The sequence below is a fragment of the Macrobrachium rosenbergii genome, chromosome 40 (assembly GCF_040412425.1).
Source record: "Macrobrachium rosenbergii isolate ZJJX-2024 chromosome 40, ASM4041242v1, whole genome shotgun sequence".
Classification (NCBI taxonomy): Eukaryota; Metazoa; Arthropoda; class Malacostraca; order Decapoda; family Palaemonidae; genus Macrobrachium; species Macrobrachium rosenbergii.
In genome coordinates, this window is record NC_089780.1 from 3,798,809 (window position 1) to 3,814,199 (window position 15,391).

At 42.3% G+C, this 15,391-nt stretch overlaps 1 protein-coding gene across 3 annotated transcripts in view; it reads right to left on the reverse strand.

Moving 5' to 3' along the window:
- Nucleotides 1-15,391, reverse strand: part of LOC136826048 (uncharacterized) — a 158,030-nt gene that overhangs the window by 14,203 nt on the left and 128,436 nt on the right. The gene's annotated exons all lie outside the window — the stretch shown is intronic.

Sequence of the window (15,391 nt, forward strand, 5' to 3'; positions counted from 1 at the left end):
GTAGTGCTGGAATAATTGCGGAGAGAAACAAGCGCAAAAGGCAATAATAAGAAAGAAAGGGAGAGATTAAAAGGCACCTGGAATCTGCTGCTCGTAGACACAAACAAGTTTTTCTTTTGTTTCAAGATTATAATGTCGGACAGACAACTCACCAAGCATAAAAAAAAGAGAAGAGAAGAAAAAAGAAGGAACACTGCGGCGGGGAAGTCATAACTTGTTTCGCAGTTCTGTAGAAATATACCCGGGACGAGACTTGAGAGCAAATGAACAGCGAAATGCGTCGATAAAGGGGATGGGGTTCGTCAACCTTCCCTCCCCGCACCTTCCCCCTCCCCTCCCCGCCGCTACCCCCTCCCCTCCTTTTGCTTCTACGAGGCGCGATCACCTGTTTACGTGTCTTGCCTTAGCCGAAACCTATTCCTTATTTGAAGGTGGACCTCGGTCATTTCAAGGTCCTCGGAACCACTCCTTCTTCAGCAGAAGGCTGTACCGGCCAACCATTGTACGTGGAGGGATGTCGGCGAATGAACAATCAGGTACGAGAGCGGGGAGAGCGAAAAGACGCCGGGAAACAATTATTGCCTCCCTGAATATGCGGCCATATCACTCCCTCCCCTCCCCCCCTAGACACACGTTTCGTCATCTCGGCCACAATACAATTATAGCTCTGTGCTGCGCTTAAGGAAAAGCGCCATGCTGCGCTTTTATCTTCAGTTTCTGTAAGAGATGTTTATGAATAACATTCCACGCGACAACAGTAATCATTGCTTACCACCCCAGCAGAAAACAATGTGCACACTGTCTTCCACATATTAATGAATATGCTGCAGTTTGATTGCAATATATTGCCGTTTTGCTTTCATAGTCGTGATGAGCGGCACGGTACTGTATTATACCCATACTGAAGGAAGTGTCCACTTCATAATTACTAGATTTCCGGTGTCAGTAGCCTATATCCCCCGCTCATTTCAGCCCGTGAGCGCCATGATGTTTACGATTTATAAAATTTGGGGTTGCCATGCCAAGTACTGGGGCATTTTCGGCCACTCAGAGCATAAGACAGTGAAATGACGGGGTTGGAGGTTGTACAGCAAAATAAGGCAAACCAGAAAATACAGGAGAAGTACAAGGGTCTAAAAGAGGCAGTGGAAGGAAAAGCCGCAGCTGCACTGAGAGCTACAAGTGAGAGAGACTGGACAGCAAAACTGAAGGAGGGATGCCGCTATGGGGGTCAAGAAAAGGCTAAAAAGTGGGTATAGCTGGGGAACGAAGGGATGCTGCAAACGCCCTTCAGTAATGCTTACAGTACACCGTGGAGGTATTCTGAGGGCTCCAACGAAACTTCGTAATGGTGGTCCTCAAAAGAGGGGGGGGAAGGAGAAAGTGCGTTTTATGTATGTGTGGAGTCTCACGGAGTGAGCTTTGATTTTGTTCTTGAACTCTAGGATTCCCTATTTTCTTCCCTGTCTCCACAATCCGGCGGTGTTCTTGGGCATTAGAGGAACAATACAGGTCCTCTCTGTATTGTTCCTCATCAAACAACAATACAGGTCCTCTTTGTATTGTTTCTATACAAGCAACAATACAGGTCCTTTCTGTATTGTTCCTATTCAAGCAACAATACAGGTCCTCTCCTACAGACGCCGAGGAAATTGACCTTTGAGGAAACGTACTAGTATTCCTGATGAAGATCTTAAAACTGTAACAGTTAATCGTTAATTGTACCTCATTAATCCATAAGAAACGCGTTAGAAAACTGAGCAAAAGGGTGAATTTACGCTTTCACAATAGCCCTATTTTGCACATCGCTCCCGTCCCACCGCCCCCTCCCGCCCAAAAAAAAACATCGCTGTCACCAAGGCGATTCAAAAGTGCTTGATATTTTCAGTTGCATGTTTTGGTTTGGTATAAAGAAAGTCCCATCGGGCTTCTTATGCATGTGATTGGGTTTTTTGAATATAAAATGTTGGTCACTCGATATGAATTGAATAGAGAATTTTGGCCAAAGGCCAAGCACTGGGATCTATGAGATCATTCAGCGCTGAAACGGAAATTGAGAGTAAAAGTTTTGAAAGGTTTAACAGCAGGAAGACCTCACAGTTGCACTATGAATCAATTGTTAGAGGAGGCTGGGAAGTAAGTTGGAAGAAAGGGAATATGAAAGGAGGTACAGTAAAAGGAACGAAAGTGGTTGCAGCTAGGGGCCGAAGGCACGCCGCAAAGAACCTTAAGTAATGCCTACAGTGCACCAAATGAGGTGCACTGACAGCACTAACCCCCTACGGGATCACTTGATATGGGACTACAGCCCTTGAGGAATACTGTTGCTTTTGCTAACTGACAGCCTTATTCCCAGACGCCATTCTCATTTCCTTCTTATTCTCCGTCCAATATCCATATCATTATTCACAAGAATGGCGCCGTTGGCTTGTATTAATATCCACTGGTTCCATCATGACCGAAGCAGTTTTAATTTTCTGTCAAAGAAATTGAGATGGCTTTGTCTGTCCGTCCGCACTTTTTCTGTCCGCCCACAGATCTTACAAACTACTGAGACTAGAGGGCTGCAAATTGGTTTGTTGATCATCCACTCTCCAATCATCAAACACCAAACTGCAGCCCTCTCGCCTCAGTAGTTTTTATTTTATTTAAGGTTAAAGTGAGCCATTATCGTGCGCCTGGTAACGCTATACGACAGGTCACTACCGGGCCTTGGCTGAGAGCTTCATGGGCCACGGCTCATACAGCATTACACACTGCAGAAAACTCGATTGCACCGAAGACACTTCGGGTCATTTTTCACTTCAGTTCGTTATTGTCTGAAGGCACTCTGTTAAAAGGAAGATTCTTTTAATCGCGCTCACTTATTGGCGAGTTGCTTCGCCCCGATCAGCCTCTCTGGTGTGTCAGCTCTCGAATAATGATGTTGCTGATGAATTTATAAAATTTATTACATGTTGTGTAACCTTGACGGATATATTTGCCGGACTCAAGCAGAATGAACTACTATGAATCTTCCCCGTCGCTCCACATTGTGAAGACAATTAGGCCGCAGTGGGGAAAACAGTAATCCCACCTTTGAGGCTTCATATAGACAGGAACTTGAACTATTCTGATTGTCACAGGAATCTTGTGAATGCAAACGTGTCTTCTACATACGACGAGAGCCATCAGACTTTGCAAAATCATGAGACATCATGCACTCCACGACCGAAGTGGAATAGGTCTTCTATAAATAAGCCGTCGCCAGACATTACAAAACGGGCAGTTAAAATTCAAGAGCTATCTCTAAACGTAAACAAACTTTAGACCTTCATGAATGAAACAGCCAGTGAGCCTCTAATCTACGCGGTCATTAAGATTCCATGGCTCGCACAGACACTGGGCATCTGTAAATCTAAAGTCATCGCGTTTTTATAGACGATTGCTAAAGCAGTTGTTTTTGTCACTGATGAGTGGTGGTGGGGGGGGGGAGGGCCTATGAAAGTGGTGCGTATTATCTCTCAAGCTACTATTTTTCCAAATGGTTGAGAGATTAGATGCTTCTCAGAAACTTATCTTTCGTCAAGATATCATTCAACATAGCCTAATGTCTTTATCAGTAACATATGTCACCGGGAACTTTATACGTCAAGATAAATGTAAAAGAAAAAAAACTTTTACTTAAAACGAACGCAATTCTAGGCCGGTGGAACTTTTTGAGCAATTAGGCCAAATAAACGTAATAGATCGAACGAGTCGTTATGCCTGCGCAGAGGACTTTCGAACAGTGCCGTGTGTCAAACAAACCCCACGACCATCTTAATATACACTGGAAGTTTACTAAAGTGAAGATATTCTCATAATGGGTTTAATCATTTTAACATGATGACATGAACCTACTGTACATCACCGAATTAGACCAGAGCCTGAGGCTCCTATTAACAAAAGTATCGCTGTTTCTTCGATGGGACGTCTGCTCCAACTCGGGAGAATAAGTTCTCAAATCTCTCCAGCACTCATAAAGAGCTCGTCAAGCCCTGGGTCTTTAGCATGTGATGTGAACGTGACGTTCTTGCTTTTCCAACAGAACTGTTTCAGAAGTTTCTTTCTTAATCGGGACTTGCAACGTCAAAAAGGCAGGACGCTGGTCAGTGAACATCCCAAGAATCATTTACCGCTTCGGTCGTGATGTGGAGTCCTTAAGATTTTTATTTTTTTGCGGTTCTGTAAATCAATTACTGTGATTTCTCAAAAAAATAGTGAACGTGAAATTCTTAAATGCCTAATCACTTGTAAAGTCGTACATAGTCACCTTTCTAGCTATAATATAGTGGACTATGATTGTTTGAATCCATAAACTAATGAACCTGTATCCTACTGTATTTTTTTATCATTAAGTTCACAGCTTAAGATGACCAATTATGGACAATTAATCAGTTATATTTGAATTAACGATTTTTTTATGTTTTTGTCTGCGAAGTCTCCTATTAACAGGGTTTTACTGTCAGATTGCATCAGTCATGAATTCCTTTTGGAACACACAAGGTTCCATTTCCACTTTTTGGAACAGGCACAAGAGACATATTAAAACAAGCTTGTACACAAACAATAACATCGCATAACCCAAGACCAACTATTCGTTCCGCGGAAAGCAGTATTCTTTGCAAGTTTGAATTTCAAGTCAGTGGGCCCTGCGGGCTTGTGCCACATGAATAGGGTTCATCTGAATAATAATAATAATAATATTATGACGTCAAAAGTACGCCCTGATTTCGGATCTATTTCAGCAGAAATGACAGTTGTTTCTGAATCCACAGACTTTTAGCCATGTGTTGGGTGAGGTGGATCTACGAAGTTTGAAATTTATAATAAATGGAATTTACAAATGATCGCGCTGAAACAGTAACACAACGGTTACGGTTTGATGGGTCGGAGGCAATTCCCTTATTTCCAGAATCAACATTGAGTGGCTTCTCAAGTTAATACAGCGCCGCAATCTTTGTTTCCCAGCGTCTTATCTAAGTAGTATTCCTGTGACAAAAGTGAATGAGCTTTTAGCTTCAGAACTGATAAGTCTAGATAATAGAATTTCAAGTTTCTAACCATAAAAATAACAATCGTAATGAAATGATAACATAAATCATGAGTTCCATGCGTGTCTTCGGCACAGTTACTTTTCTGATCGAGAGACCTTGGCCCCTTACAATACAGTTCCAAGCTCTCGAGGTTTCTCCACAAGTTATCTCACTGAAATAATTGCACGTGAACCTTGATATGATAACGTGAAGGTGGCTTAGTTAACAGTCAAGTTTCACCTCCAGAATGCGAGTGGGCACTCCTGAGTCTTAAGTCTCAAGACTGCGCTTTTACGTCGCAACCAAGTCTGCTTCAGACCCTGAGGTTTCAAATCTCTCAGCTTAACTTGAAGAATCTGCCAATGTGATTTCCCAGTAAAATGCTGAAGAGACGAGGGCAAATCATAATCAGCATGTTCAAAAACTAACACGATTTCCCTGTACCGCTGCTTTATTACCAGAATCGAAAAGCTTACAACTCGTAACTAATCACTCGACAGAGAAAATTTGGATTTCATATGTACATCGGTTCTGAAGTTCTGTCGTGACTTGCTGGTGCCGCTGTGGCGTTGACAGGCCTTGCGAGGCGAGAAAAAGGCCACCGGGCAAAATCTAGAGATTTTACGTTCCCGAGAACTTCAAACTTCGTCAGCAACATCACCAACTTCCTCTCTCAGAGGTTACTCAGCCCCGACGTTCCACCAGCGAATAACAACAGAAATAGTACTTCTATTTTTATTCGCTGGTGGAACGTCGGAGCTCAATAACCTCTGAGAGAGGAAGTTGGTGATGTTGCTGACGAAGTTTGAAGTTCTCGGGAACATAAATTCTCTCTTGACCTCGCTAATACGAATTGAATGAGAACGCAGTGGCATTGCCGGCAACAGGACTGAAAATATAATTGCGCTGAAGAGATTCGCTGACATGATTACGCTCTCGTTTAACAAACCCCTGATAAGTTTGAAGTTTTGGTATAAAAAAATACGAGGCTTGTTTCGTCAAGCTAAAATAGATTCACAATGAAACTCCCTGGGCCTGAGCCTTTTCAAAAAAAACTTCTTAGGTAACCTTTCTTTAGGTACTAACGGGTAAGGCTGAGTCTTTGAACAGAAAATTCTTCGACGTTCGCATTATTTTTATCCTTCGCGTGCACCAGGAGAGCTTATTAAACTCAAAAGAAGTACATCAGGCGGATCGCATTTCCAAAGCCAACATCATGCTTGGAGAAGCAGCCACTTACCAGTTTTGCATCGGGAGGCAAAAAACCCGAGAGCTCCTGAAAGTCCATTTCCAGCAGACTGCGCGTTTTCCAGCGCAAGAGGCCACTGTGCACCGTCCCTCCCATAATCATGGGGCAAATGTAGTAATCATTCCGTTTCGCGTCATTAATCAGCGTAATAGTTAATGTAGAGCTGGTTCATAATGAGGGAGCTAAAGGCTCTTCATCCTCCGATGTGGATATTGGCCAGTAACTCAGAGGCTTCGTAAATGAAAGTTGATGATAGAGATCTCTCCACGTAGACTTATTTGTTATCATAAACATAATAGGAAGGAATGTGCTTGGGAGAATTTTATATCAGGGCGATTTACAGGTTTCCCCCCTGTAATTATGATTCCTTTCTGGCAAAAGAGATGTCTGCTGCACTGGGCCTTATTACTCTGTGAACACGGAGCTTTCGTCCGCGATCATCACTCGCCTGTTGCGGGGCCTCCGGCTCCTGCCCCGGGTTTGTTTTGAAGCTACACATTTTGCAAAACTCGTTAGCATTACCTTATAATTGAATTTCAGGTATACTGACATCACATTTTTCAGCGTGCTTAATCACAGTAAATTGCTATCATTATAATGAAACAACACCTAACTGCTGTAGCGATTTGTACAAGCTCATTATTAAGCGTCTCAGAAATGTACTTCTATAATGTATGCGAACAGATCGTTTTCTCGAGATACGACACGTCAACGCTGCTTTGTTCGTCGGTCGGGCCTCTTGCTGATTAGCATCAACAGGATTTAGTAATTTAGTGATAATTTCAAGCACAAGGGAACAGAGAGACGAAGAAAATTATATCTGTACTGTTTCAAGCACAAAGGAACGGAGAGACGAAGAAAATTATATTTGTACTGGAGGTCAGCGAAAAGCGCCATTTGTTTAGGACAGTTATGCACTGTCTCATGGAAAGTAACAACGGGATTCATTAATTGCTTGTTCGCATCATTGTGCTGTACCAAAACGTTTTGCTTCTGCCTCCGAGGCTGCATTCCTATGGGAGAGAGAGAGAGAGAGAGAGAGAGAGAGAGTACGAGCACTTACTTGTTGCGCATTGTTCGGACTACTGCCTTACTTTTCCAGCTGAAATTGAATAGCATCGTCATCAACAAGGTAGAATGTTGTCTGCCAGACATATCCCTTCATGGCAAGACTACCCTTATCAGAATCGTTCGCTGAAAAATTCCTGACAAAGAGGCCTTTGCAAAGAGACAGCTAAATGAATCAGGACACGCCGGAAAAAGGAGAGAGTTCTGCATCCCAGAAGTGAACGGTTTGTAAGAAGTCGAGTGATGATTAGAGAAACAGAACCTAGCATTTCCTGAGTCAGCTTCGATGATCTGACTCCTTAAAAGGAGACTGAAACTACTGGAAACGTGAAAATGTGAAATCATGAAACCAAACATTCCTCGCTTTGCGAAGGCTAAATTTGACCATCATCAGATTGTCAGTCATTTTCCCCCACAGACGCAACTCATTACTGTCTCACTGATGCCATCTCCCAAGACCAAAAATATTATATGACGCACTTGCCTATGGAAATGTAGGCACTCATTAGTTTCATGAAGAAGTCTGTGTCGCTAATACGTGCTATTTGCGCGATGCTCGAGGTCTCTTTTGTAGCGATGTTGCGTCCGCTCTCTCCAACAACTGTCCTTCCATCACAGAAATCATTTGAGAGACGAGTCCAGAAGTACAATCCAAGTCTAATTAAGGATTTTGAAATCTTTACCTATCGCTTCAAGGTGAAATCAGTTTTATGAGGCTCCATGAATTCCGAGCTGTTCTAGCAACTGGCAACAATGCCAGTGCGTGATGTTGCACATACGCATTCTTATCCCCTGGGGCAAATTGCTTTTTATTGGTGCCTAAGGTATGCAAGCACAGATACGCACGCCCCCGTATGGGAGCAGTGCCGTCAGTGCACCTCACGCGGCGCACTGTAGGCATTGCTTAAGGTTCTCTGCAGCGTCCCTTCGGCCCCTAGCTGCTACTCCTTTCATTCCTTTTCCTGTACCTCCGTTCATATTCTCTTTCTTCCGTCTTACTTTCTACCCTCTCCTAACAATTGTTTCATAGTGCAACTGCATTTAGGTTTTCCTTTCAAACCTTCTTACTGTCAATTTCCGTTTCAGCGTTGAATGATCTCGTAGGTTCCAACGCTTGGCTTTTGGCCTACAGTCTATATTCTGTTCTAGACACGCACGCAAAAACAGGCAAGCAATTGCCGATGCCGGCAATGATTTAGGAAAACAGCTTATCGTTTAGTCAGTAAACATAGTAGGAAGGAATGTGCTTGGGAGATTTTTATATCAGAGCGATTTACAGGTTTCCCCTTGTAATCATGATTCCTTTCTGGCAAAAGAGATGTCTGATATATGCTGAAAAGTATTGGTAATATCAGTAAATCAAAATGACCTAGTTTTCCAGAAAATAAATATACCCTTTCATTTAGAAAGATTTATATTCCTTAGTGGCCATTTTTTCTCACTTTGAAATCTGAATTATGTTTACCGTATCTCATCAAAATACTCAGAGACTGTTCTGAAAGGAAAAAATGAATTAGAAAGTGGTTCTCTTAAATTTGCGAGCATTTGGTTTTTAGCATCCTTGGCCTAATGGAAGCCTCGTGAGCCTGGTAGCACAGACCACGGCCAAGACCCTGACTCTCAGGAGACCCCAGGACCAAGAAACCGTCGTCAGAGGAGAAAATGCCCTAAATGCAGGGGCGGCAAAGGGGAAAGGGCGTGGGGTATGTATCAAATAGCTCCACGGAGCCATCGACAAGCAGAGTATGCGCAGGAAACTGGAGATCTGCCTCTTGAAACAGAGGGTTGTTAGAATCAAGGAAACGGAAGCGGATGGTGAATGCCATAGCTTGGAGCTGGTGGTGGAGTCGGAGGTGGGGCAGACACAACTAGACGATTTTGTAATTCAAGAGAAGCAGCGAATACTGAGCTCAGGCCTCATCAAACCAAACTTACAAATGAAATTGCCATCGTTATTGTAATGAATTTTAATATCACTACTACTGGCATTTCCCCTGATGGTGTTGCTGCTTAGACTATTATTATTCTTACTGTTGTTAGTACTCGTCATTCTCTGTGATACTTAGCAAGGACATCACACAGCCAGATCCCCCGGTGACTGCCTCTCTCTCCTTCATCATCGCTTTCCCGTATCTGGTCATTTTCTCTCAGCGCTTGAAGAACCTCATGGTGAGTTCCTAGGCCATTTGCTCAACCTCCTTCTGTTCTGAAAAGCTGCTGTGGAATCTCCTGAAGGGGTTTATTTATGCCAACACATTTTTCTTGATGTGACCGAAAATAATTTTGGGCGTTCATGCTCCCTCAGTCTTTTCGCCACGAAAAACAGATTTCGGTGAACTTATGCATTCGCTCAAGACTAAACGCTTCTCTGGTTTCAGAAGACCCAGAGGTGGCGTGGGAAAACAAGCAAAAAATGCGCCGAAGTTTCTTCGGCGCAATCGAGTTTTCTGTACAACGTAGAAATGCTGTATGAGCCGCGGTCCATGAAACTTTCAGCTACGGCCCTGTGGTGGCCTGTCCTGCAGCGTTGCCAGACGCACGATCATGACTAACTTTTACCTTAAATAAAATAAAAACTACTGAGGCTAGAGGGCTGCAATTTGGTATTTTTGGTGATTGGAGGGTGGATGATCAACATACCAATTTGCAGCCCTCTAGCCTCAGCAGTTTGTAAGATCTGAGGGCTGACAGAAAAAGTGCGGACGGACAGACAAACAGCCATCTCAATAGTTTTCTTTTACACAAAACTAAAAGCTTTCCGACATCTAATGACAGGCATATCCTGACTGAGAATCAGAAAGCATAAATCCGGGAGATGATCTGCATTTGTTCCAGTGGTGTGTGATTTTCTGATCTGCATTTGTTCCAGTGGTGTGTGATTTTCTGATCTGCATTTGTTCCAGTGGTGTGTGATTTTCTGATCTGCATTTGTTCCAGTGGTGTGTGATTTTCTGATCTGCATTTGTTCCAGTGGTGTGTGATTTTCTGTCTACAGTGTGCCCTTCCCTGCCTGGAATTGGCATGGTTTGTTTCGCCTTTATGATAGCTTGTTTCAATAGGCTAACGACTACACCATACAATTTACCCTTGGAAACTGAGGAATGACAGAACAACAGCAAATCTAATATATATATTTATATATATATATATATATATATATATATATATATATATATATATATATATATATCATATTTACACACACACACACACACACACACACACACACACACATATATATATATATATATATGATTATTATCACTTTGTACGTGATTCATTTATCACACATTACCACAGGTGAAAAATAAGAAGCAGGGTGTAGGTCTGACCGGTTTCGACTTTATTTCCAAGCCATGGCTTGGAAATAAAGTCGAAACTGGTCAGACCTACACCCTGCTTCTTATTTTTCACCTGTGGTAATGTGTGATATATATATATATATATATATATATATATATATATATATATATATATATATAAATATATATATATATATATATATATATATATATATATATATATATATACATACAATCACGGAAAAACAAAATGATATGAAGTGCCAACAGGGCTTATGGCCACTTGCAACGACAAATCCCAAAAGGCATTCGACAGTAAAAATGGCAGGAAGAAAGAATTACCTGAAAACTCTTCGTCAACCCTAATTTCCTCGGCGGCTTTGAGTCAAGTGTATCAGTGTTGAAAATATCCAGTGTAAATACAATAACATTTATACTGCAACACTGCAAAAAAAAAAAAAAGCTCTCAAGATATTGCCACCACCTGAGTAGCAAAATTGTTTACAAGAGGCTGTTCGGTTCACCGAAGGGAATAGTCACATAGAATTAGCAGCACAGGCGTCAAATATAATCATTATGAAACGACAAGACGTACGCATTTGCGTCCAGAAATCTCCTAGAACCTGCAACAATACAACTAACGAACGAAAACAGTCTTAATTTGAGGCCAGGGCTATAAATAGAATGTCTGAAGGAGACTTAGAAGATAAACTAAAGTATCTTAGTAATCGTTGCTCTTGTTCTTTGACTCGCCTTGTTTTATCCACGCACCCGGCTTGATCCTAGACAGCTGTTCCTGACCTGAAGAGCTATTTCAAATGTAATGACCGCCGTGTGCAATAAAATGGCTTGGAAAGCCGAGTCTCCTGTGTGTAATCTTTTGCTCAGTTGTATGTCGTTTGCTTGGAAATGTCTTGAAGTACAGGCAGAGGAACTTGTACTTCGCTGTATCACTTTTCTCAGTTATATAGACACACACACATGTACATACAGTATATATATATGTGTGTGTTTGTGTGTGTGTGTATGTATGTATGTATATATACATATATATATATATATATATATATATATATATATATATATATATATATTATATATATATATATATATATATATATATATATATATATATACAGTATATATAGATATATATATATATATATATATATATATATATATATATATATATATATATATATATATATATATATATATATATATATATATAACTAACCTAAATGCTTATGTAAGTCCTTCAGCAGGGGTGAATCTCAATCAAAAGAAAATGAAGTTGTGGAAGGACTGAAGCTGCGCCAAGCCGGGTGAGGGGAGGGGGAAGTGAATATGGGGGTCCTATGGAAGGGAGGAAACGAACTTGGGCAGGGGAGGGGAAGGGGAGGGGATGGCGATTGGGGAGGGAGGGGGGGCGGGGTGTAGGCAGGGAGGGAGTTTGCAATGGTAGAATTCTTGCGACTCGCTCGCTGAGGTTGCACACCTCATGCACTAATAAATTAATGTACGTTGGCGACATATGTTCCCCCTTTTTTTATTTATTTATTTTTTTCTTTTACAATTTCCCAGTATACTAATGAGCTCGCACAACGGACATCAAAGACGCCCAGACACGCAAGCAAACCACACGTCAAGCGTAGAGCTGTTTCTCCCGCAGTCTTCTCCACCTCTTCGGCCTCTTGACAGAGAAATAAAAAAAAAAACGAGTGAGAACTGAAAACATCAACATAATGAACGTAGCGAAAATCGGTTTCAGATTTACTGCGCGAAACGAGACCAAACTCAAAATCCCGACATTCAAGCCACGGCGAGGTATCGTCGGAACGGAGATTTTTGTTTCGTGCTGTGGCCAGCTACTCCAAACTGACACAGCCGCTTAGCTCAATCAATTATTGCACATCGGAAATCTCGGGGGGATTTTTTGTTGTCTAGAATTGGGTTTCAAGGACCAATGACATTTCTGTGAAGAAAAACATTTCGCCGACCTCGCCTCACGTACGATAAGCAGAAGCTCGCAAGAAATAAATTCCTTGGAGATCACAGAAATACTTACTGCTTACTCATCCAAGCATCGGCTCTAAAGATGACATATTGAAATTTGATAAGTGAGAGAATCAAATGCGACGCGAAGCGACTCTCTCTCTCTCTCTCTCTCTCTCTCTCTCTCTCTCTCTCTCTCTCTCTCTCTCTGACACTAACTTCAAGTTAGCGTTTTCTAATTTTCGCGAGTCTGAAATCCAGGCGCCCTTATCTGCAACCCCCAGTGTCACATCATTTGTGGATTTTTCGTCGAATGGCAACCTCGCTCGCTCTCTTCTTCTCACTCAAGGACAGAGGCGAATATGAAGTCAAAGCACGTCTATACTAGACTATACCACCGTGTGTACAAGCATTCACACACACACACACACAGACACAGTCTCTCTCTCTCTCTCTCTCTCTCTCTCTCTCTCTCTCTCTCTCTCTCTCTCACGAGAGCAGCGACGTACATAAATGTAGAAGTGTACGAACATCTTCCAACTACGCTGAGCATATGGCACTGTGAACGCTGCGCATCATAAGCATTAACATATTTAGATGTCAGACGCGTGCATCTATCTGTCTATCTATCTCTCTATCTATCTATCTGTCTATCTATCTATCTATCTCACAGTCATCTGCTGTGACGACGTCTTCGCCAGAGCGGCTGCGAGGCCAGTGAGCATGACCTGACCAGAGATAGAGACAAATAAACAAACAAATATAATGAGATTCTTTTACATTGCTAATAGAATTCCAAGGTCGTTCAGTAGCAATCAGTCTGTTTAACCAAGGTAATCACTAATAAGCAAATACCTGGGCCTTGATTTGTCCATGATTCGGCAGTTTCTCGCATGCTACGCTTTCGAATGAAGTCTTGCCTCTTTTCATTAAAGAAATAAATGAGCAATCATCGTGCGTTCGGCAACTCTTCGTCAGGCAAATAAATACAAAGCAACGAGGTCTGGCCAGGGCGCATTAGCAAGCACATCCATAACTGAACATCATCATAATTCTTCCTTCGCCCTTTCTGAATCTTCGCCTAAAAGGCTCTCGGATAAGCTTTTCTGCTGACACGTCCCTCTCCCATCCCTAGGGGGGTGGAGGGGGCGGCCTCTCGGGGCGAGCGGCGACGAGACGCGGCCGTCACCTGGGGCAGGTCTGTTGACACCTCTCCTCTCAAGAACCACCACACGGGGGCATCTCCCCTGCCTGTTTCGGTTCTCTGTCAGATACACATACGTACAAACAGCATTCCCTTCGAGCGTAAGTTATTCCCGAGGTATAGTGAGCCAGATATTAAACAATGTTTGTGGCTTAATATTTGTAGATATATATATACATATAGACTATACACACACACACACACATAAATATATATATATGTACCCATACATACATAACGCTTCCATCGCCATGTCTTTCATAAGCTTTCACTTCCACAGATCTCCACTCAACTCCGGCCTCACCTCCCAAAACTCTCAGCCATGTAGGTCTGGATCTCTTAACTCTTTTGGTACACCAACAGCTAACAATCATCGCGTCCAAGTTCTGCTCCGGGGCTGTGCGGAAGACATGTCCAAGCCATCTCCATCTCATCTACATGAGGGGCTTTCGTCAGCTCCCTTATGGGAGTATTTCCCAACTCACTTCTGTCCTCTGACTCCTAAAAGTATACTTGCAGCTTGGTTTTCAAACAGACAAAATCATTCAGCAGTTCATTATTGTTCCATGACTAGTATTCGTATAGCAATTCAGATCATACTAACATTTAATTATACTTTCGTATTCAGTTTTCGTATTTAGTTTTTCACTAAATTCCATCCTAAGAGACTGTGTTGGATAATCCTTTCCCTAGCTAGTGTTGTTTCATCCCCTGTGCACACTCTGGCCTCATTACTTAAGTTTTTCTTGGTGTTATCTCAGGGTTCATCTTTCTGATGTCAGGCCAGATTTGTAAATCGCGTGGTGTTCTGCGGATTGACGCAGCGTCATCTAATTAAAACTGCGTCACTTGAGCCTGTCAAGTACCTCTCATTACTCCAGTCTAAATCTTCTCTTCTACCTCCGGCCACGTTTTCATTACAAAATCTATGAGGGCACACGATTATTGACTACTAATTTACTTGACAGAATTCCATCAATTAATCTTGAATCTGATTCGTTCTTGGATAGTTTCAATGAAATCTGCATATTTAACGACAATGCCCCAGTGACGTAAGACCTTCCTCGATTCTGGTATGTGGACGCTGTCAAGTGTCTTCTCGTCACTGAACAGAATTTGATGAGGCAGGAAGGCCGAGGTCCTTATATGTATTAGACCTGAAGGAAAAACGATAAGGAGGAAGAGAAAGCAGCAAAGAAATCCCAAGAAAGAAAGGGCAATGATTTCCTCTAAGAAAAGTGGAAAGTAGCAGCCTGAAAAGAGAGAGAGAGAGAGAGAGAGAGAGAGAGAGAGAGAGAGAGAGAGAGAGAGAGAGAGAGAGAGATTCAAAAGATCTCCAACCAGTGTGAGCAGTGCTGGTAGTGGACGGTCTAGCTAAGCTCACTGAATTGGGCGTCACAGCGCACATCGAAAGGTTCAGCAATGAAACGAACCTCTGCAAAGAGTCAGTCACTCCAAAAGGCCTCTGTACAAGATGCGTAACCCAGATGGCAAGTCTTCCCCCAGGTCATATTTG